Genomic DNA, 22105 nt, shown 5'->3' with positions numbered 1-22105 from the left:
TACCTTTCTGCTTTCTGCTATCACTCCCTGGGATTAAAAGGCTCACTTTCTGGGATTAAAGACATGAGTCACCATGCTTGCCTGTATCCTTGAGCACACAGAGATCCAGGTAGATCTCTGTCTCTGGAATGCTAGGATTAAAGGTATGAATGCCACCATTTTCTAGCCTCTGTATCTAGTGGCTGTTCTGTTCTCTGACCCCAGATAAATTTATTATGGTATACAATATTTTGGGGAACACAATACCACCACATTTCTCCCTTTAGGATATCTTAATTGGCTCACCAAATCTGTCAGCTGCGTAGAACAGTAGATGTCCGAATGAATTTCAAAGCAGCTTATATAGTGTGATAGCAATCAGAGATGGGAATCCAAAGAGAGTCCACCACCCACCAGGAGAGAAAAAGCCAAACAGACTCCAGCCTATGTTGGGTGGAGATCTGGCCCTGTGCAGCTCAGGCCTGGGCTGGGGATCTGTATAGCCACAAGTGGCTTTTTAGTGAATTCTTGCCAGAAACGTTGGGTGCCAAGTGTAAGACAAAGTGCTAAAGTGTCTTATTAATAAAAAACCCAGAGACAGATATTAGGGTGAAAAGCTAAGAGATCAGAAAAACAGAAAGAAGCCATCCATGTTCTTACCACTTGGAGATCCTCCACCAAAGAGACCTACTTCCTGTATACCCACTCCTATATGCTTTTCTGTTTTGCATTTCACTTCCTCTCTTTGCCTAACTACATCACTTCCTCTTTCTGCCTAGCTACATCACTTCCTGTCTGTCTGTACAGACCTCCAGACCTTTATGGTTCACTAGTGTTAGAATTCAAGGCGTGTGCCACCATGCCTGGCTCTGTCCCCAGTGTGGCCTTGAACTCACAGAGATCCAGACAGATCTCTGCCTCCCAAGTGATAGGCCTAAAGGCTTGTGCTACCATTGCCTGACTTCTATGTTTAATATAGTGGCTGGTTTTTCCTCTGATCCTCAGATAAACTTTATTGGGGGGCACAGATAAAATATCACCACAGGTTGTGGGACCCTCAATCCTTTCTTCATTTTTAAAGAATAAATCTTTTTGAATTTTTAAACGTATTTTATTTTTTTATGTGTATGAGTGTTTTATCTGTATGTTTGTATACCACATGCATGCCCAATGCTTGTAGAGGTCAGCAGAGGGCAACAGATGCCTGGAACTGGAGCTACGGACAGCAGTGAGCCACCATGTGGGTGGTGGGAATTGAACTCGGGTTCTCTGAAGCCCCTACCTTGCTTTTGTTTTATTTTGTTGTTGGCTCATATCCTCTCTAGGATGTGAGGCATCATGCTCTGCCACACACTCTTGCCATGACGTAGGACCGCAACATGGCCCACAAGCAATGCAATCAGCTGATAACAGACTGGGACCTCCAAACCTCAGAGCCGGGATGAACCGTTTATCTCCATGAGCTCATACAAGAGGCTTCTGTCACAGTGATGCAACACTAACATGTCATGCTCTGAGCTTCTTTCAGCCCAAAGGAGGATGGAACTAGAAGATAAATGTTCCAGTGTCCTTTCCTTCCAGGGCACAATGTGAGGAAGGCTCTTTACAGAAATGTGAGGGTCTAGCACAACTGAGCTTCCGTTAGAACTCACAGAGAGATGTCAGGGATTACACACACACACACACACACACACACACACACACACACACACACATAGACACACACACACACACACACACAGACACACACACACAGACACACATACACAGACACACACACACATACACACACACACAGACACACATACACAGACACACACACACATACACACACACATACACACACACACATACACACACACACACACACACACACACACACACACACACCTCCACCTCCACCACCACCTCTCCTTTGCCCATCTTGCCTCCCTGCTCCCTCATTGCTTCTTGAGATAATTTGTAAGCAACTGCTGGCCCAATGCTCTAGGTTATAGTTTTATTTCTGTTGCTGTGACATAACAGCTTGTCAAGTAGCAACTCAAGGGAGAAAGCAGTTCCTTTCACACCTCGTTTCTAGGCGACAGTCCCTCATGGTGGGTAAGTCATGGGGCAGGGGTGGGGGGGGCAAACAGCGAGTCACATCACATTCATAGAGCACAGGTAAACCAATGTTTGCTTGCTCACCTGTTGGCATGCTTGTTTTAGCCCAGTTTCTCCACTTATACGATTTAGAGACTCCTGACTAGGGAATGGTACCGCCAACACAGGGCTGGATCTCCCCACAACAATAAATTTAACAAAACAATCCCTCAATGACATACCCACAGGCCAACCTTCTTGTATAATATTAGAAGGACCAGACTTAATATTATACATCCCAGGGGCTCAGGAGAGAGAACTACTAACAGTGAGAACTATTTTTGGGAAATAGAATCTCAGCACACCGAGCTCTGTAGTCCACTTGCTTTAATTCCTCTGGCATAACATCCTTTATACACAGCTTCAGTTCTGTTCTCATGCCTAGCTCCTTTCTTGCCTGATTTCTCTCTATACTTACCTATTGCTCCCTCTAAGTTCTATCTTAATTCTCTCGTCTTAACTCTGCCTCATCTAGGTCCTTTTCAGCTTGTTCTTACCCAGCTAGTGCTTCCCCATCTGACTCTTCCTCATCTTCCATCTCGTTCCTCTAGTCCTCTCTTCTAGCCCTTCAATCTAGTTCTTCCTCATCTCAGTTTGTTCCTCACAAGTTCTCACCTGTTTAGTTCTCCCATACTCTTTTCTCTTTTCTGACTCTCCATGCCCTGGAAGTCCTGGTATATAAAGCCAGGCTTCCAGGGTTAAACGAAGGGGTGATAAGAATCGCATTGAGAGGCAATAACCGTTAATTATCATTTGCAACCCCAAAGGGAAGTGACCAATAGGGAAATGAATTAACTAAAGGCTAAATTCGGGTAATATCTAAGAAGAGGGATCTTCTGTGCTCCACTATAACCTTAAACGTGATTGATAGAAAATGTTAAGAATCTATAAGTTGGTAGGTCAATGGGAGAATATAAAACTGTCGTCTTTTTTCCTGTGGCTCCTATCTGTCCAAGCTATCTGCTGTTTTTCTGCAGGGTGGGGGAAAGTGCTCAGTCACTAGGCAACCTGTGTACAGCTAGATGCCTCTGGTGACAGTTAAAGGGAGATCTGGAACTGGAGGTAAGGTTTGGGAAAGGAGGAAGTAAGGCTTAATTGGCACATCCGCCAGGCCTTCTCAAACAGGTAGTCTGGATGCTTAAGTCTGTTCTTAGAGAGTACAGAAGTATCTCTGATAAAGTACTTTCCTCTATCTGGGGATGGACCTGGCCAGCTGCTGCCAATGATGATAATTACAGGGAGGCTTGAACTGGGGTTCTGGCTGAGCACAGCTGTCAGCACAGAAAGTTATCTAAATATTCCTAGAAGTGGTTAGGTAAGGAGTTAAAGGTCTATAAAGTTAGTAAGGATGTAAGAAAGGAGGGTCGGAGCTAAATTGTGTAAAGCTATTACTTAAGGTCCATCTGATCTAGGTGGTGTCTCCTTGTGGAATTTACCTTAAATCAGGAGACTAGCATGTGGACTGTTATTACTGCTAGTCCTTGAAAGTGGCCAAGGGAGATATCTGATTCCAGAGAAAGCCTTTCCTGAGGCTGTTCTCCAAATTCCTGGAATATGTATGTCCAGAGAGTGATCAGTCTACACTGTTAGTCCTTCTTAGGGAAAAGCCAATTGGAAAAACTATGAAGGCACACATGATTTTCATAACAGAAGACAGCTGATATATAACAATTTGGGTTTCAGATTAACAATGAATAATTTTGACTACAACACTAGCATATAATAATTGGGAGGTAGTCTAAAGTATCTGTTATTTACCTAAATTCAAATTTATATTTCATCTGCAAACCATCAAATGAATAGGCTTTCCCCTGGAGAACAAAGCAGAAAATTAGCTAGACAAAAGAAAAGTTTGGAGGTCATTTTTTTTCTTTCTACCAAGTACAAAGGAAGTGGCTGGTGGGTTGATGTGTCTTTCTTATCTCCCAAATGAGTGACGTAATGTAAAACAAAAGGCACACGCACAGGAGACCACTAAAGAGGGAAGAGAAAATCAGATGCAATGGGAAAGGGAGGGGAGCTGCACAAGCCTGAACTGAGCATCTTGGCAGCCTGAAGCCGAAGAACCTGGATCCGACACAGGAAAGAGGCCTCGAGAGCTGGATGTCTAGAGCGCATTCCCAGAGGACTTTATCGTGAGGTTCTCACCTGGAATAGGCCAGCCAGTGTGTTGGAAGGGCTAGAAGGATACAAACTCAAACGGCTGAAACCCTGGGCCTAAGCCTTGTTCGTGACCACTTGATCTTTCTGCCTCCTCCCTCATCCGTGATGTGACTTGTAATGAATGAGTGATAACTGAAGGCACTGTCTCCAGTGTGGGTGGCAGCAGAGGATGGTCACGTCTGATGGGTTGCACTGTGGGTTTGTAGGCGCATGAGCATTCTTCATAGGACTTGTACAGCATTAACACTAACGGCCCTTGATCGTTGGATGAATAAAACACATTTCACACCACTTTAGTAAAGGCCCTTCTGACAAGGCAGGTCATAAGGTCAAGTCATCCTGCCTGGCCCCTTGGGCATCACAGATGAGACAAAGCTCAGGCCCTGCTGTGGGTGCTGTGTCTTCAAAGCACAGCTAAACAAACAGGTCTGGTTTTGATTATTCCAAATACCGCCCCCTACCCCCCAGCCTGAGAGTGCCCCATCATGACCTAAAAGTCAGCCTAAAGCCAATGGGGTGATCACTCAAACACACAGCAGGGCTGCTGCGCGGCACGTGCCAGAGTGCCAGGAGAAGGAAAGATGCGTGGCTGCGGATGCCACTAGATTCGTAGACAGGATACGGCACGCAGGGTCTGTCCTCTGGGCTCTAACTGCGGGAGACACGAAAAGTACACTGCCTTAATTTAGGAAATGCGTCTCTTTATGAATAAAACTATCAAACATACAAAAAACAACTACCAACGAGTCCACGCCCGATATGTGTGACAATCTACCACCCGTTTCTTTTGCATCTGCCACACTCACGTGGTGCCTTCCTCCCTTTAATAGGGAAAGACGGGGCTGCTCCCACCACCCAGGCTCCCACAGAATGCCTGGGTCAAATATGCTTCACCGGAGAAATAACCAGTGTAACGATGATAGAAACGGCGGCTGGGGACCGGGTGCGGTGCCGTTTCCCGTGCCTGGCCCTCATTAGCCCGCTGTGAGACACTCTGCTACTCATCTGAGTCTAAGAAGATATTTGGAAATGATACTTTTTGCCAGGTAAGTAAAGGAACAAAAGCGCCCTGGGACTTTTTCAGCAAAGAAGGTTATTCAACTTTCTATCGGGTTTTTGTCAGGCTGGTTTGCTTCCGCTGGGGAGAACGAATGAGCCGCGGGCCACTTACTCACAACCATGAACAACTGGGGAGTGCCCACTGTGTGACCTGCTAGAAAGAGCGAGGTGAGAAAATCAGAAGAATGAAGACCCTGGGTCGGGGGTCTGTCCTCTGGGGCTCTAACTGAGGGAGACACGAAAAGTACAGTCTGCCAGGCTGACATGAGTCTAGAGTGTGAAAACTGTCCTCTGCCCCCAGGCCAGCAAAGGAAGAAATTACGGACTACGTTCTATTACGGTCGGCTTTAACTCTGCAGTCAAAGTCTGTCTTGTGCTGACTGAAAATCGGGATGGGTGCTTGGGATAGGAGATAGTCTCACCAGGGCCAGGTAGGCGTGGCTAGCTCTAGTTACTGGAATCAGGTGACCCTGCAGCGGAAGCCCCTGCTGCTGGTCCTTGCTAACCTCACGGCCACAGGCTGCCCTTCTGATTCACTTTTAACTAGGCAGCGATGAGCAGTTGGAGGCTTGTTCGCTGAAAGGTTAGCATTTGGGAGTTCCCAGCTGCCTCTTGGAGAAGCTGCCTCCTTTTCAAGTCCCCTCAATCCCTCCCTAGCCTAAACAGTTTCGTGGGCTCTGTCCGCGGGGTCGGGGGTAGGGGAGCTTCCTGATTCTCAATGTGTGGAGAACCTTCAAACTTCAGGGTCCACAGCAGTCTTATCAGTGGGAGACATTAGTGTTTGTACCTCCCACGCCAAGCCCGGTGCTTTGCCCTGTCCACGGCTAAGTTACAGCTGCTTGAGGTCACCCACTGTCTGAAAGCATCACATGGAAATTCCAGAAATAAGCACCGGGCAGAGTCTGGGTAGCATAATGAGATCTCACACTGCTCCACTCTGTCCTGCCCAGGGGGTGACCTGTCCTTTCTCCAGTCTGTGACTGCTCCGTACTCTGCCCACCCACTGGTCACTTGGGAGCCTTGATGACCAGGGCCTGGGAAAAATAACATGAGCAAGAGAGTCTCATTTTTTTTAAAGGGCAAAAAAGGTTTGGGTGAGAAGCTGGGTCACGGCTTCCAAAAGTGGCTAGCCTATAAAGTGTAGTGCTTATAACCCCCATTTTACCTAACAATGGTCCCAAAGCACAAGGCTGATGGTGCTGATAACTTTATAGCAAGCAGTAGATTCCTCTAATTATTGATTCTATTTCATTATTAATTATTGTTGTTAATATTTTACTCTGCCTACTTTATGAATGAAACTTTATCACATATATGTATGCACAGGAAAACATATATTCCTAAAGTCAGGTACTGTGTACAATTTTAGGAACCCACAGCATATCCCTACAGATCAAGGAGGTCCTCCCTCTGCTGTTACTGCTGGTCCAAAACCCCAGCTCTCACCTCAAAGGGAATAAGAATTTATTCTGGAGCCAAATATGAGTGAGCTTGGCCCAAGGACACAGATTCAGAGCACCCTGAATTCTGTGCTCCAGTGAGGAAATAGTGTTTCGTGAAGTTTTTATAGAGAATAAAAGAGTCATGAATGAAGGCGTGTTTCACACGCTTTGGTAAAACCGTCAGGTTGGTGGTTACAGCAGAGTGGGGAACCTCTGCCCTAGGTCCCAAGTGCTCTCTGTGTGACACCTTCGGCCCTCAGGTTCACGGAATACCGTGAGCTGTTAACACATCCCGAAATATTTCATGTCCCAGTCACAGGAAGGTTAGGTCAGACACAGAAGCAGTGAATGGTTATCAAGGGGGATAATTTGGCTCTGGATCTGTAACATTCCAACTCTTCCACAATCACAAAGTTCAAAGTAAATCAGCCTTGTAGACTCTTTAACTTAGGGGTGTGTGTGTGTGTGTGTGTGTGTGTGTGTGTGTGTGTGTGTGTGTGTGTGTGTGTGTGTTTTCTGGGATCTTCAACTCAGGTTACTATTTCCCATTGGGCAGGGAACAAAGGAGACTGAGGTATGAAGGCAATGACCATCTCTCAGTGAGGGTACAGAGGTCGGTGTCGTATCTGCACTAACAGAAGGTTTCTCAGCAGGGACCCCCAGCAGAAGTCAGCTCTGAAGGAAGAGGAGCCTGCCTCTGCAGCCCATTCCTCAGATTGGGATCTGGAGAAACTTGAGGCATTCTTGGAGGTGTCTCTCTGGCAACCGGGTCTTCAGAGTCGGAGGCCTGCTCAGGGAGGTTTCGGGGCTTCTGTCCTGGTTTGTGGACTCCCTGCGTGTCTCAGAACACACGCGCCTGGCCTCCTTCCCTGCCACCCCCTGGGCAAACAGCAGATCGCCTGCTTCTGTCGTCCTCATCGTGGAAGGAGGGGAACGTGATAATCGTGTTGTTTTTCTCTTCCTCCTGCTTACAATTGCCTTCATAACTCCAGGGCTCTCCTCCTTCTGCCTGACTCTGTGTGGTGCCGAACTCTCCAGCCAGGGACCAGGTCCTTTGCACCAAGCCTGTACCCCTTCATCTGGAGAGTTCCTTTTAAGATGTATTTTTTGTTTCTAATTACGAGTGTGTGTGTCTGTGTGTCTCTGTGTGTGTCTGTGTGTGTGTGTGTCTGTGTCTGTGTGGGTATGAGCTGGTGAGTTCAGAAGAGGGTATCGGATCCCCTGGAGCTGGCAGAGGTCATTGTGAACCCACCTGATCTGGGTGGTAGGAATTGAACTCTGGTCCTTTGGAAGAGCAGCAAACTTTCCTAACCACCGAGCCATCTCTCCACCTCTCTTAGAGGGTTCCTTTCAAAAAAAGACACTGAGGTTTTTGTTGGCTTGACTAATTAGATGTTTGCTTTCCTAGGAGCCAATTAGCAATGAGGTAGCCATTTTCTTCCCTTCCGCTTCCCCCAGATATTGAAAGCCTCAGAAGCAGGTTGGGATCTTTTTTTGTTTTCTTTGAGACAGGGTATCTCTGTGTAGTTTTGGTGCCTGTCCTGAATCTCACTCTGTAGACCAGGCTGGCCTTGAACTCACAGAGATCCGCCTGGCTCTGCCTCCCGAGTGCTGGGATTAAAGGCTTGCACCACCACCGCCCAGCTTGGTATCTTTGGAGAACACTGCCATCAACATTATCCCCAACCCCCTTTCTCCGAGGGCCACTGTGTCTCTCAGTCCCCGGGATCATCCACAAGCAATTACAGGTCTATCAGATAATGGTGCAACACCTGCACAGATGTTGTGAGAAACAGATACAAGGCTGCAACACAAAGCAAACGCAGGAAAGTGCGACAAAAGCCACCCCACTTTCTGCTTTGCATGATGACTTTAGCTCCTGTCTTAAAATATCAAACACAATTCTTCCTAACGCTTTCGTTTGGTGCCAGAAATGCACGTGTAGCCTGCCTGTGTGTGCAATCTAGTGTTCAGCAAACCCACAGACGCCTCCTTGCACTACCCTACCATGTGCCAAGATGATCAGACATACTGAATCCTGAAAAGAAGAGCATTAAGGCCTGCCTTCTCAAGAAGGAACCACAGAGAGACGATCTAAACTCCAGTTGATGAGACCCACTAGAGGAGCTGTCAGAGGACGATACATGCAGTAGCGATATGGACTCTCCGCCTCTTAGAGGTTCCAGATTTACACTGTTTACCCCAGCTCCTCCCTTCAGGGGTGCTTTGAGGAGCAGTGACCCGGCAGGCCTCGTCTTTCTGAGAAAGTAGACAGGTGGAACTAGGCAGATTGGGGGTGGAGTTCTAGAGAACATTTAATGCTGGGAGTTGGTTACACGGGTGTCTTGATCTGGGGTTTCCGGGAGATCCAGAGACAAGGATGGGAGGACCAAGAACTCTGAGAGAAATGAAACCAGGAACAGTGAGACAGGCAGAGGCAGGGAGCCCATGTGAGGGTGCCCTGCCCAGCTCCCATCCACGGCAGAGCTGAAGTCCCGTGGGCGCCCAAGAGCCGTGGAAGAACAAGGCTCCAGGCCAACCCAACCCTAGGCTGGAGAGAGCTGGGCCTTCCGAGACACGTTAGCTCTCCAGCTGGCTCTGACCACAGGCTCTTCACGCGCCAGTGACCAGAACCAACGTCCTCAGGCAGAGGGTACCTGTGATCAGTGAAGGCCTGGAGGACATGGGAAGGGCAGAGCACTGGCGACAGAAGGAAGCAAACAAAACAGCAGGCTGTCCTGAGATCAGCCACAGAGGGAAGCAGGACAGACAGAAGTGAGAAGCCATGTTCCTGCAATCCAGTTCAGAACCCTGGGGCAGGAGCTCAGACGATGGGGAAGAGGATGGCTACGGGAACATAACAATGAAGAAGACATATCTTCCAGACTCACTGCAAAAAGAGGAAGGAGGGACACGTGCTTTGCTTCTGTCTTCCTCCGTCCTTCATCCCTTCAATCCCTCACCAACGAACAAATGTAGCAGGGCTGGGAGCCGCGTATCCGACCAGCTGGCCATGGAAGCTGTGGGGCGAGCTGACGGTTCACTGCTGTGTCCCTTCATCCCCATCACCCATGATACAAGAAGAGCTGGGGAAGAGCAGGCAGTGATCTGGAAGTGACCTGGTGCAGGAAGATGCTGGAAGACTAGCACCAGCTCCCCACCCCCCACCCCTGCACATGCTGTGCCTGCAGAAATGGGGTGGAGAGGCATTCTAGGTGAGGCATGTCTGTCCCAAGGAGGTGCAGTGACCCCTACGTCCTGTGTGAGCTGTGTCCTGGCCCCCAAGGCTGACAAAGCCAGTGACCATGTGCATTGACACCAGATTACCCGAAGGTGGGCACAGGACCACAGTGGGGAACAGGTTTGTTGGAATGGGGTTGTAAATGGAGGCTTTTTCCACCCACCTGTTCTAGAATACCCATCAGCCACTTCCCAAATTACCACACAGAGGCTTATAGTAATTATAAATATTTGGCCAATGACCCAGGCTTATTACTAAGTAGCTCATATATTTAAATTAACCCATCTTATCTATACATCACCACATGGCTCTTGGCTTACTGCTCCTTTAGCATCTTGCTCCTTGGGTGGCTGGCTTGTATCTCCTGACCACGCCCCTCTTCCTCTGAGTCCTGTTTGATTCTTCTGCCTAACCTTATCCTGCCTTGCCATAGGCCAAAAGAGCTTTATTATCAACCAATGACAACAATGTAAATTCACTGCACACAGAAGGACCACCCCACAGCAGGGGTCTTTGATCTACTGTGGGGACCTCCAAGGCAGTAGGGGGAGGTTCCAAGACTGCCCTGGTGAACTGTTATTCAAAGTCCACAAATAGGCAGATAGCATTTTTTTAACTAATGCCCTCTTGAATATAACTGAATACTATATTCTTCTGGAAGATTCCAAGTACATAAACATAGCAGGAACTCTGAAAAGCCTGACAATATTTCTAAAAACTTCTCTTTCCAGCCTACAGCTCCACTTTTCACCATTACAAAGAGTTGCTACTTCAAAGAAAAAGTGTAAGCACGGTGGTTAAGAAACACTCAACTAAAGAATTTGCAATTAGGAGCATTGGAGTCTCCAGGTGGGCATATTTAAGACTTTCTAGTGGGATGTTGAACTAATAAAAGTATGATAAGCCACTAATTGCAGTTAGATCTACTGGTGTGTTAGAGCCAGCTCACACTGGCTTATAAGAATCCTTGTTAAACGTACAGAAATATTACCAGCAGGTTATTAAAAACATCATCATTAGCCAGGCAGTGGTGGCGCATGCCTTTAATCCCAGCACTCAGGAGGCAGAGAAAGGCAGATCTCTGAGTTGGAGGCCAGCCTGGTCTACAGAATGAGTTCTAGGACAGCCAGGGGTACACAGTGAAACCCTATCTTGAAAAACCAAAAACAAATGTAGCACAAATCTCTAATGGTCTTATTAATAAGAAAAAAATCCAAGGCCAGATATTAGGGTGAATGCTGGAAGATCAGAGAAGCAGAACAAGCCACAGCCACCTCACCTTGCCAATTCAGCTGATCCTGTTTCCTCAGACTGGAAGCCTTTGAGTCCTCATCCAAATGGCTCTCAGCTGAACTGCTGCTCAAAGCCTGAAAGCTTAACCAGCCAAATGCTTCTAGTTTCTGGTCTTCATGCCTTATATACCTTTCTGCTTTCTGCCATCACTCCCTGGGATTAAAGGCTCACTTTCTGGGATTAAAGGCATGAGTCAGCATGCTTGATTGTATCCTTGAACACATAGAAATCCAGACAGACCTCTGCCTCTGAAATGCTTGGATTAAAGGTGTGTGTGCCACCATTTTCTGGACTCTATATCTAGTGGCTGTTCTGTTCTCTGACCCAAGATAAGTTTATTAGGGTACACAATATTTTGGGGAACACAATACCACCATAAACAAACAAACAAACAAAAACCAAAACCAACATCATCATTGTTGAAAATCAGATCTTATGAAGTTATGATTAAATGCATTTGCTAAGGACAAGGATAATAACTGTCTGGCATTCATTGATGGGTCCTTATTTTTACCATTGTCTGTGTCTGTGGGTTCACTAGTGTCTATTACCCTTGTCCTGTACAGATGCCACCAGATGCTGAGCTGTGGGGCCTCACTTGCCACTCTCTATTCAGCCACACCGTGCTGGGTAGCCATGAACCCAGCAAACACTGAAACTTGGGCCTTGACTGATCATTTTGTTGACTGTCTAGACTTATGGGTATGATAGACAAGACGGCCACAATAAATATTCAACTTAGAGCCCACCATTCTATAGCCATTTCACTGTGGATAGCATACACACATATGCACCCATGCACGCACACTTGCGTGTGTGTGTGCACACACACTGAGACAGTATTGGCTCTGAATTATTTCTCTGAGGTAGGAACATTCATGTTGCCAAAGCCAAAAGTGGTTTCAGTTTTCATTATTTCACACGGGTAAGGAATTGTTTACTAGGATAACATAATAGATTACATAGCACAGCAATGATAATAAGTTTATTGGGGAAGAGTTAAAGATGGACGCATCGCTCGATTTGCTAAAGCCGCAGACTGATGACAGCCCTGGCTTGGCAGCAGAGGCGAGAGTCCCATGAAAGTCAATGACAGCGTTACGTAAGAAACAATGGGCTATATGGAATTTACAGTAAAAAGTATTAAATATTTATTCCTACTTGGGGACTGTGGAATACATTGTTTAGATCAGTAAATGGAGAGTACACACATAAGCATGTACACTGCATTTGTTTCCCTGGAAAGCTGATTGCGAAGCCCGGCCCAGCATAGGGAGGGTAAGACGCATTTGTTCAATGGCGACTCCATTCTATGGTTATCTTGCTTTAGGACCCTGTGGATGTCATCTGCTCCAAGTATCTCCACGTGTGGGAAAATATCGTCTATTGAAAGGATCACGATTAATGTTTCTTTTAGTTTGTTTCACCACATGGAACATTTACTGTGTATGGAGAAGCGTTCATTGCATCACAGTCTTAAAATGCCAAGAATTGTTTGCAGCTTTTACATTTAACCTCATTTATATTGAATTCAGACTAAATTAATATAAAGCTCACCATCTTAACCATTTCAAAGGGATATGATTCTGTGGGTTTTAGTATTCTCATGGAATTGTATAGCTATTATTACTGCCTAGTTTCCCCAAGAGACCCTGGACCATGAGCGGTCACTCATTGTCTCTTCTTAAACCCCAACTGTCGGGTTTATCCGCTGTCTCTATGGGTTGATCTGTCATCCTCTCAGAGCAACAGTGTCCCATCACGTATGGCTACTTATGTCTGATTTCTTCTGCTTTTTTTCTTGAGGTTTTCGAGTTTCACCAAGCCAGAGATACTACGTTATTCCTTTTCTACTGTTGAAGAATATGCCATTGGGCGACTCTACCACATTCTTTATTCAGTCGGCACACAGCATTGGGCTGGACCCACCGTTCACTAGCAAGAATATGTTTCAATCCTATGTAAGTTTCTGTCTGCACATGGTTTTGGTTCTGTTGGGTATGGGATTTCTGGGTGATCTGTAAATGACTAGCCAGTTTCTGTGGTGGCCGGCTCACTGTGCGTTCATTAGGAAGATGTTTCCCTTTCAGGCTGTAATCTAGGGCTCAAGACAGCTAAGTGAACCCCAAGAAGTCATGGTAGAACAGGTTAGAAAACTCACCTTCTCCGTCTACATCGTTCCATATATCCACCCACAGGTTAAAGTACTTTTTCTGTCATCCAATAGGAAAGTAGTGTAACACAAATCTTAAAATGTCTTATAATAAAAAATCCAGAGCCAGATATTGGGGTAAAAGCTGAAAGATCAGAGAAGCAGAACAGACAGCCACTAGTTCTTACCTCTAGGAAATCCTCAGCCTCAAGAGAGTGAGTTCCTGTTTCCTCAAGCCTTATACACCTTTCTGTGTCCTGCCATATTACTTCCTGGGGTTAAAGACCTGTGTCACCACTGTCTGGTTCTGTTTCTCTCATGTAGCCCAATGTGACCTTGAACTCACAGAGATCCAGATGGATCTCTGCCTCGAGAGTGATAGGATTAAAGGCGTGTGCCACCACTGTCTGGCCTCTATGTCTAATTTAGTAGCTGGCTCTGTCTTCTGATCCCCAGGTAAGCTTTATTGGGATATACAATATATCACCACAAGTAGTCATTAAAAAAAAAAAAAGTTCAATATTGGTAAAAAGATGAGTCTTCAGAAACTCTGAATTAATCATCAAATTCAAGCAGTCAAAACCTACCTCCACCCCACCCCACCCCACCCCACCCCCACCCCAGCTCCTTCCTCCCCCTGCTCTGCTTCACCTACTACAATTCCCAACCTTTCTCTGCGAGCAGCAGTCTCGCGGTCTGACTGCTTCCGGCTTCCCATTGCTTCTCCTGGAACCCCCTGAATGGACATAAACCCCTGTCTCCACTCAATTATCCACACGGGACCTTCTCACACCACTCCCCTGCTGTAAACAACACTGGTGGTTTCTCACAGTTCAACTCCTTCTCGAAACACTCAGGGGCCTCCCTGATTTGAGCTCCACCGACCTCACTCACTTTCAGCCAGGCCCAAAGGACCACAAGTCTGTGAGCATGCCCGTCCCGGCCACGCTTTCAAGATTTTAACAGATTAGAATTCAGTCCTGAAAGCCTCCTGGGTGCAGGCTGGGGATTCGAATGAAAACATTTCCTCCTTGCAAAACAGAAGAAAGTCACAATTACCAAGTTCCGTGAGAGCTTCATTATGTGACTTACCACAATAGAATCTAGCATTTAAAGTGGAATCTGGCTGAATTTGATACATTTAGAAGTACGGAAGGAGAGCAGAGCAAAACATGATTTTCTCTAGGAATGGTGAGTCAAAGGCTTCACACAGGATGGGCTCCCAGAGTGGGGCTTTAGCAGATGAAGAGGCGTTCACCAAGTGAACACAATGGAAAAGCTGACAGAGCAGAGGAGACAGCTTTCTGAAGCCGGGTGTGGTGACGCAGGCCTTAATCCCAGCACTTGGGAGGCAGAGGCAGGTGGATCTCTGAGAGTTCGAGGCCAGCCTGGTCTGCAAAGCGAGTTCCAGGACAGCCAGGGCTATTACACAGAGAAACCTTGTCTTGAAGAAACGGGGTGTGTGTGTGTGTGTGTGTGTGTGTGTGTGTGTGTGTGTGTGTGTGTGTGCAGGTGGCAAAAACCAAAGGCATGTGTGGGAATACCTGGACGGGCCAATCACTGACTCTGACTTTACCCTCTAAGCAACAGGGAGTTGTCAGCCAAGGAAGGACTATCAAGTGTTTGTCTGAAACAGGAGGCAATGAATTGGAAGTGGATTTTTGAGGGTCCCCAAAAGAGTGGCAGCAGCCCAGCGGTGGTGGCGCACGCCTTTGATCCCAGCACTCGGGAGGCAGAGGCAGGCGGATCTCTGTGAGTTCGAGGCCAGCCTGGGCTACAGAGTGAGAGCCAGGCAAGTTAGAGCCCTCATACACAGAAGGCCTGTGTGTGCGAGTCAGGGGTGAGGTGGGCGGCCGCAAGGAGCCTCTCACCTCAGAACCGGATGAAGAGCGGCTGCCCGAAGGCATGGAGTGGGGGGGACCCACTTGTTTTTCTCTCGTGGCAAAGCTCCCAGCGTGGGGATGTGGGGGCGGGGATTGGCATGGCCCTTCTCTTCTCTCGCACCCGCGATAGACTTGTGCACTGCTGTGTGTCATGAACGCTCTGGTAACTCGTGTGTCTTTTGCCTGCCCTCTGTGGAACTACTGATCATCCGTCCTCAGCATTCGGACTGTGCCCCCCCAAACGCTGAGAAGATGCAGGCTTTGTCCCGCGGGTCTGGGTGGAGCGGAGGGAGGGTCGGAGCTTCTTTCTTTGGGGGCCATGGCTAGAACCCAGGACACTGCGCCCACTAGGCGAACACTGCCGCTCGGCTGCATCCTCGCCACAGCAGCGTGCTGCTTCTATCCAGCTCCCAGGCGTACGACACAAAGGACTCTTGTTGCCTGGACAAGCGCTGCTCCTGGAGCGGAGGCTCCCAGTGCACATCCCACTTCCGCTTCCTGGAATTTACAAAGGGACTCCACATCCTGTGGCCCTCCGGGTTCCCAGTCAAGAAGAAAGCTTTGGTGAAAAAAAATCCGCTTCTCTAAAACTGCTGGTTTTGCATGGAAATGTACCCCACTGTGCGGACAGAGAGCAAATCCACATCCCCCCTATGGACACTGAAGAACCAGAAAGAGCCAATCAGGCTAATGAATGTCCTCGGTAGCCTCTGAATAATTGATCAACAGAACTGTTCAGTGTTTGCTGCCCTCGCTCGCTCTGCTCATTATGGAAGATGATTCACTCAGTTCTAGGGAACACATTGTTCCAACCTCTAACTCCACTTCCCTTGCTAGCTATCTTTCTTTTTTTTTAAATAAAAAAATACGCACCTGTGGTACTCACACACATGTAACTGTGCCTGGAATAGAAATGGGGGAGTCCGTTTGTGTTCCACAGCCCACAATGGTAGTGACCTCTCCGGGCCCTGCCAAGCTTTGGGAATGACTCTTTTCCTCAGAGGGGAGGAAAGAGATAGATGAGTCAAGCCTCTGCTGGCTGGGGAGACTGCAGGAGCAGGCTGAATTGAAAAGAGACCATCTCCCCAGTAAAAAGCTTGCTATTCGCTAGGCTAGGCAAAGAAACCATTGGTAACAAATTGTATGCCTGCGTTTCAGGCTGTGCATTTGGGAGCTAATTTGGTGTGCCCAGTTTCTGTTAGTCATGTGTCCCTGAGCACTCAAGGAGACCTTGTGCATTGGGACCAAGAACAGTTTAATTTTGCTCTCAAAGCCTGATGGCTGAACAGCTACTGTGACTTGCCTAGAACCCAACCTTGGCGACTTCTCCGTTTCTTCTTTCCACCTTGTCCTCTCAATGAAAGGATGGCTGTGTTCTATAAAACCCCATAAAACCAAGCCTTTTGCCGAGTGTTCCTGCAGCGGTTGGCACAGTTGGCGCCTGGACAGATCGAGCCCAGATGAAATCTTAGCCACAGGAGAAGGCCACAGTCCAAGACACGAAAGTTCCTTCTTTGTCCTTCAAGAATGAAAGAGACAAGCGGCCCAACAAGCCTAATTGTGTGGAGTTCCAGGGACAAACTCCGGAAAATATCATCCCTTCCTTAGTCCTGAATCCTGCTCCAGTTCCCAGATATGAGTACAAGTCAGCCCAGTCCCAGAGGACAGTCTGGGAGGGTGGGCGTGGTTCTCTCCCGCAAGGCGGTAGATGGAATTGAGCTCTGGGTGGGTCTTCCTTAGAAGACTAGAATTCTCCACCAGACTGTAATAAACCAGCTCCTGGGGAACCTTGGGATTCATGCTGGTCAGCTCTGGTAGGGCTGGACAGACAGACGAGAACACTGTTGTCATTCCTCACGTTGACACTGGCCGCATTCTTAGGGCTGTCCTCAGTGTCCTCAGAGGGCGGAGCGAGGAGGCGGGCTCAAGGATCTTTGCTTCAGTGCATTGTGAGCTTGTCAATCACAGGTGGAATGAAGGAGCTGGAACGCTGATATGATCATCCCTTCTTTCTTTGGCTCTTCCAGCACTGTGGAAGTTTGGCCCAGCTGGGTCCTCTCACGGGCCCCACTGACGTGCATTTGGAAGATACAGCCTCTCTTTGTCTTTTGCCTGACTCCGGATAGCTGAGTGACTAAGAATACTGGTACAAATGCTTCCATTCCCACCGCCATTGTTGCTTGGAAGCCCAGCGTTCCCGCGAATGCAGAAAGGTGTCCTGTGCGCAGAAGTGGAGCGGACACGGAAGAGACCAGAACACACTCTAGGTAGGGAGGACAGACCACACAATGCAAGGGGTCACACTCTCCTACAGCTCACTCAGTCCTGGGGTGAAGCCAGAACTGCCCTGGCCAGAGAGAGAGAGAGAGAGAGAGAACCTCACCAGAACTTAGAAAAGTGGACTACAGGGTTGGAAAAGGACTTACAATCAGTAAGCCAGCACGCATCCGACATCCAAGTCCCAGCTCCCCCATCTTGCCCTAAGAGTGCTGTCAGGGTGCACATGAGTAGTTTGCATCCCTCTGGATCCTCTGAGAAGCGATGTCAGGGAAGGACAGAGTAAGCAGAAGTCTCTCTGTGGAGACACCTGAAGGGAAGGAGTATAGTATGAGAAAAGCCATCTCCAAGTGCATCTCCAAGATGCAAGGATGACCCCGGGTGGAGCACAGATGAAGCTGGCATTAGCTTCCTGGACTGGCACACCGCCCACAGACGAGTAATGATTCAACCACGTCCTTGTGGGGTGGAGCTCCGTGAACTCAAGTCAGCTAGCAAAGACATCCTTCGTTTCCAGATTCCAGAAAACGGGTCTGCCAAAACTCAGCCCACAAAGCAGAAGGCCACCTCGGGGAGGGTGGGGGGGGGTTGCACTCATGCCCTGAGTCAGATGCAGTAATGGTGTGCTCCGCCCTCCCTATCTGAGTCTCTGTGCATCACAACCATGGATGCTGGCCTAGTTCAGGCTCTGCCCTGGCTGAGGCAACCTTCCTCCCAGCATAGGGAGAAAAGACCACAGGATGCAAGCAACACAGGACAGAGCTGTGCAGAGAGGCCAAGCCTGGAAGCCAGGAGAGCAGACATTCACGAGGCTGCATTCTGTGGCTCCTGGGGCGGCCTTTAGACCAGCGCACAAATCCAGGGATTGCAGACTGCAATATGGCCTGGTCCTGAATGACAGGGGAGAAGCAGATGCCGGATGTGCTGCATTTCACTTTCACCCCAAATTTAGCTCTGCTCAAATTATCAAGCAACCTTCTGGGCACCGTGGTGCATGCCTGTAATCCCAGGCATATGGGAAGGAAAGACATAGGGATTGAGAATTGAAGGCCAAGCTGGGCTACATAGCAAGACCCTGTCTCAAATATAGTAACAACAAACAAAACACTGAAAAACAAAAATCCAACGAACCAACTTAAATGTTCAGTAGTTCTTTCCTGAAGTCTGTTCCCATTTAGCATCTAGCCCCAGGTGATACTTAAATACCAATCAGAATCGGGGAGGAAGGCCGGATGGGAAGAAAAATTTGAGGAGCTCACTGATTTCAGATGCCTCTGCTGTCCTTTTTCTGTTACAACAATAGCAATCCGAAGGCACTTGGAAATAGCTATTCTGGAGAACCTTGAGGAAATGGCTAAAAATACCATAAAATTGTCAAGTGTTGCAGTGATTCTTAGTGACAGTCACTAGCACCTTCGGGCCATGGCCTTTGGTTTATCTGGAAGGCCTGCATTTGCCTGGGGCTCTGCTGGATTACCGCCGGCCTTCGGCCCTGATCTCTGGTTCCTAATGCCATCCTTAAGATGAGGCTGGGTGTCGTCATGGAAAGCACTTACAGCTGGTGGCCCAGGCTATTTTCAGTTTGAGACTGGCAGGTGCATACTCTGTATCTTGTGGCCAGGCTTTGATGTAACTATATTCAGGGATTCCCAACATCCATGCAACACACACACACACACACACACACACACACACACTGAAAACAGACAGCCACCTGGGGGCAGCTTCTGATGATAGACCATGGATTTTTTTCACACTCAATCAATTCTCCTTTCCATAATGTGAGATCTGAAACTGAGAAGTACCGAAGACAATAAATCTGCCTTCTCCTGTTTCCTGTGTGTAGTACGGCAATGTTATGTGCTGATCAACAAGAAGAAATAAAGGAGGAGCTTTAAAAGACAGAAGGCATGTCTTAAAGGGCATCTTCTGATCTAATAACAGACCAAAGGTCAATTCAAGGACACAGAAAATGCATTTGTAGGAAAACAATGCTTTGTACACATAGGCGATGCATGTTTATGTGGGTGCATGTGTGTGGAGGGGTACATACACTTATGAAGGCCAGAGGTCAACCGAAGTGTGTCACCCCTAAGGAGTCATCCACATTGTCTTTTGAGACAGGGTCTCTTATCGCTAGAGATCCCTGAGTAGTCTAGGCTGGCCAGAAAATCCCGAGGATCTTCAGCTCTCCATCTCCCCAGAGCTTGGATTACAATTATGCGGCACCACACCCACCTTTTTCTCACGGGTTCTGGGGATTGAACTTAGATTTCTATGTGTGTGACAAGCACTTTACTGACTGAGGCTTCCCCCAGCTCTAAAATGTTTTGTTATTTTGGTTTTTGACTTGTTTGTTCGTGTGTGTGTGTGTGTGTGTGTGTGTGTGTGTGTGTGTGTGTGTTAATGGTATCTTTTGCAATCAACCTGGCCAAATTTCAGAAACAACCAGGTGAAGAAAAGCCACCACCAAAAGAGTCCCTCCACTTTGGTGTCTACTATGATGTCAAACACCAATTCACAGTAGACGTCGGAGTCGAGGGCAAGGGAAAGGCTGAATTCACTGGAAAGGACCATAGTAGGGAATGTCCCGGTATGGACATTCGACAAAATTATCCATCTTGAGATGGAGACCTGGTCAGCACATTCAGCAGTGAGTGCTGAGTGTCCCCCACCCTCCCACGGCAATCAAGCAATCAGGACATGGCTAGTCAGAAATTGACCAAAGTAAAAGAAATTTAAGCTGAAAGTTAACATCTGATATATTGGGTTTTGTTGTTCAGTTTTTGATGTTTTATGTTATTGTTTTGTTCTTGGTGCTGGGCAGGCACAGGACCACCGAGCCACATCCCTAGCCACCACCCCCACGTGTCTTTCTCAAGCCCTCATGTGATATATTCTGAATTGATGAGTACCATGATCATAGTAAGTAGCTGGTGTGGTATACCAACTTTAATCCACCTATAGCTTATTCCTACACAAGATTTACGCTAATCTTTACCACCACACTTGTACTGGCTAGTTTTAGGTCAGCTTTACAAGAAAGACACCTCAAATGAGAAATAAGCATCTGGCTGTAAGGCATTTTCTTAATCAGTGGTTGATGGCAGAGGGCCCAGTCCTTTATGAATGGAACCATCCCAGGGTTAATGGTTCTGGATTCTATGAAAAAGCCGGCTGAACAAACCAGGAGGAGCAAGCCAGTAAGCAGCACCCCTCCACCGCTTCTGCATCAGCTCCTGCCTCCAGGTTCCTACCCTGTGTGAGCTCCTGCCTGACTTCCTTAATTATGAGCAGTGATGTGGAAGCGTAAGCCGTATAAACCCTTTCCTCCCCAAGTTGCTTTTGGTTATGGTGTTTCATCACAGCAATAGAAACCCTAACCACAGCCTGGCAGTGGCGCCGCACGCCTTTAATCCCAGCACTCGGGAGGCAGAGGCAGGCGGATCTCTGTGAGTTCGAGGCCAGCCTGGGCTACCAAGTGAGTCCCAGGAAAGGCGCAAAGCTACACAGAGAAACCCTGTCTCGAAAAAAATAAAATAAAATAAAAAAAGAAAGAAAGAAAAGAAAAAGAAACCCTAACCAGGACAACATTTAAAGTACACCATGCCAAGCCTAAGTGAATCCTACTTTATAAAAACATGTGTCCAATACTGAAGACTGATATGCCAAAAGAAATGCAAATATTATCATTGTTGAATATATGGTTCACAAAGTATTCAGGTAAATAAATGTTATTTATGCATTTATTTATTTTCTGGTGCTGGGAGTGGAACCCAGGCTTTACACATGCTAGATAAGTACTCTACCATTGAGCTTTAACTCCAACCCCAAAGTATTCTTTTTAATATGATAAATTCCCCAATGCTCTTGTGCTGGGTCATAATAGTTTTTTGGGTGGCTGCTTTATGTCAAACTCCAACACCAAAATCTAAGGAAAACATTTCTCCTAGAGTTGACCTGAGCCCCTGCTTCAAAGGTAGACAAGATTAAACAGTAGAGTGTAGTTATTCCAGCTGGGCGGCGGCGGCGGCGGCGGCGGCGGCGGCGGCGGCGGCGGCGGCGGCGCACGCCTTTAATCCCAGCACTTGGGAGTCAGAGGCAGGTGAATCTCTCTGAGTTTGAGGCCAGCCTGGTCTTTAAAATGAGTTCTAGGACAGCCAAGGCTGTTACACAGAGAAAGCCTCTCTTGACCCCTGCCCCCAAAAGAAATACAGTTGTCCCAGCTTTTCCTGTATTTATTTTCTATATAGAACAGAATAGAATTTATACAGTGTTGCACAGTGTGATCTTTTTATCTGATCACCCATGGTCATATTTTTTTATTTTTAAAATAGCAACTTGCTCTGTAGCCAAAGCTGACCACAAACTCACTGTAATCCTCCTGCTTCAGGCTCCCAAGTGGTAGATTTATAGGCTGACCCACCCCACCCCCACCCCCACTAATGCCTAACTCCATGTTCATAGGCACAGA

Source organism: Peromyscus maniculatus, chromosome 15 (assembly GCF_049852395.1).
Source record: "Peromyscus maniculatus bairdii isolate BWxNUB_F1_BW_parent chromosome 15, HU_Pman_BW_mat_3.1, whole genome shotgun sequence".
Taxonomy (NCBI): Eukaryota; Metazoa; Chordata; class Mammalia; order Rodentia; family Cricetidae; genus Peromyscus; species Peromyscus maniculatus.
Note: the sequence above shows the minus strand (reverse complement) of the source record.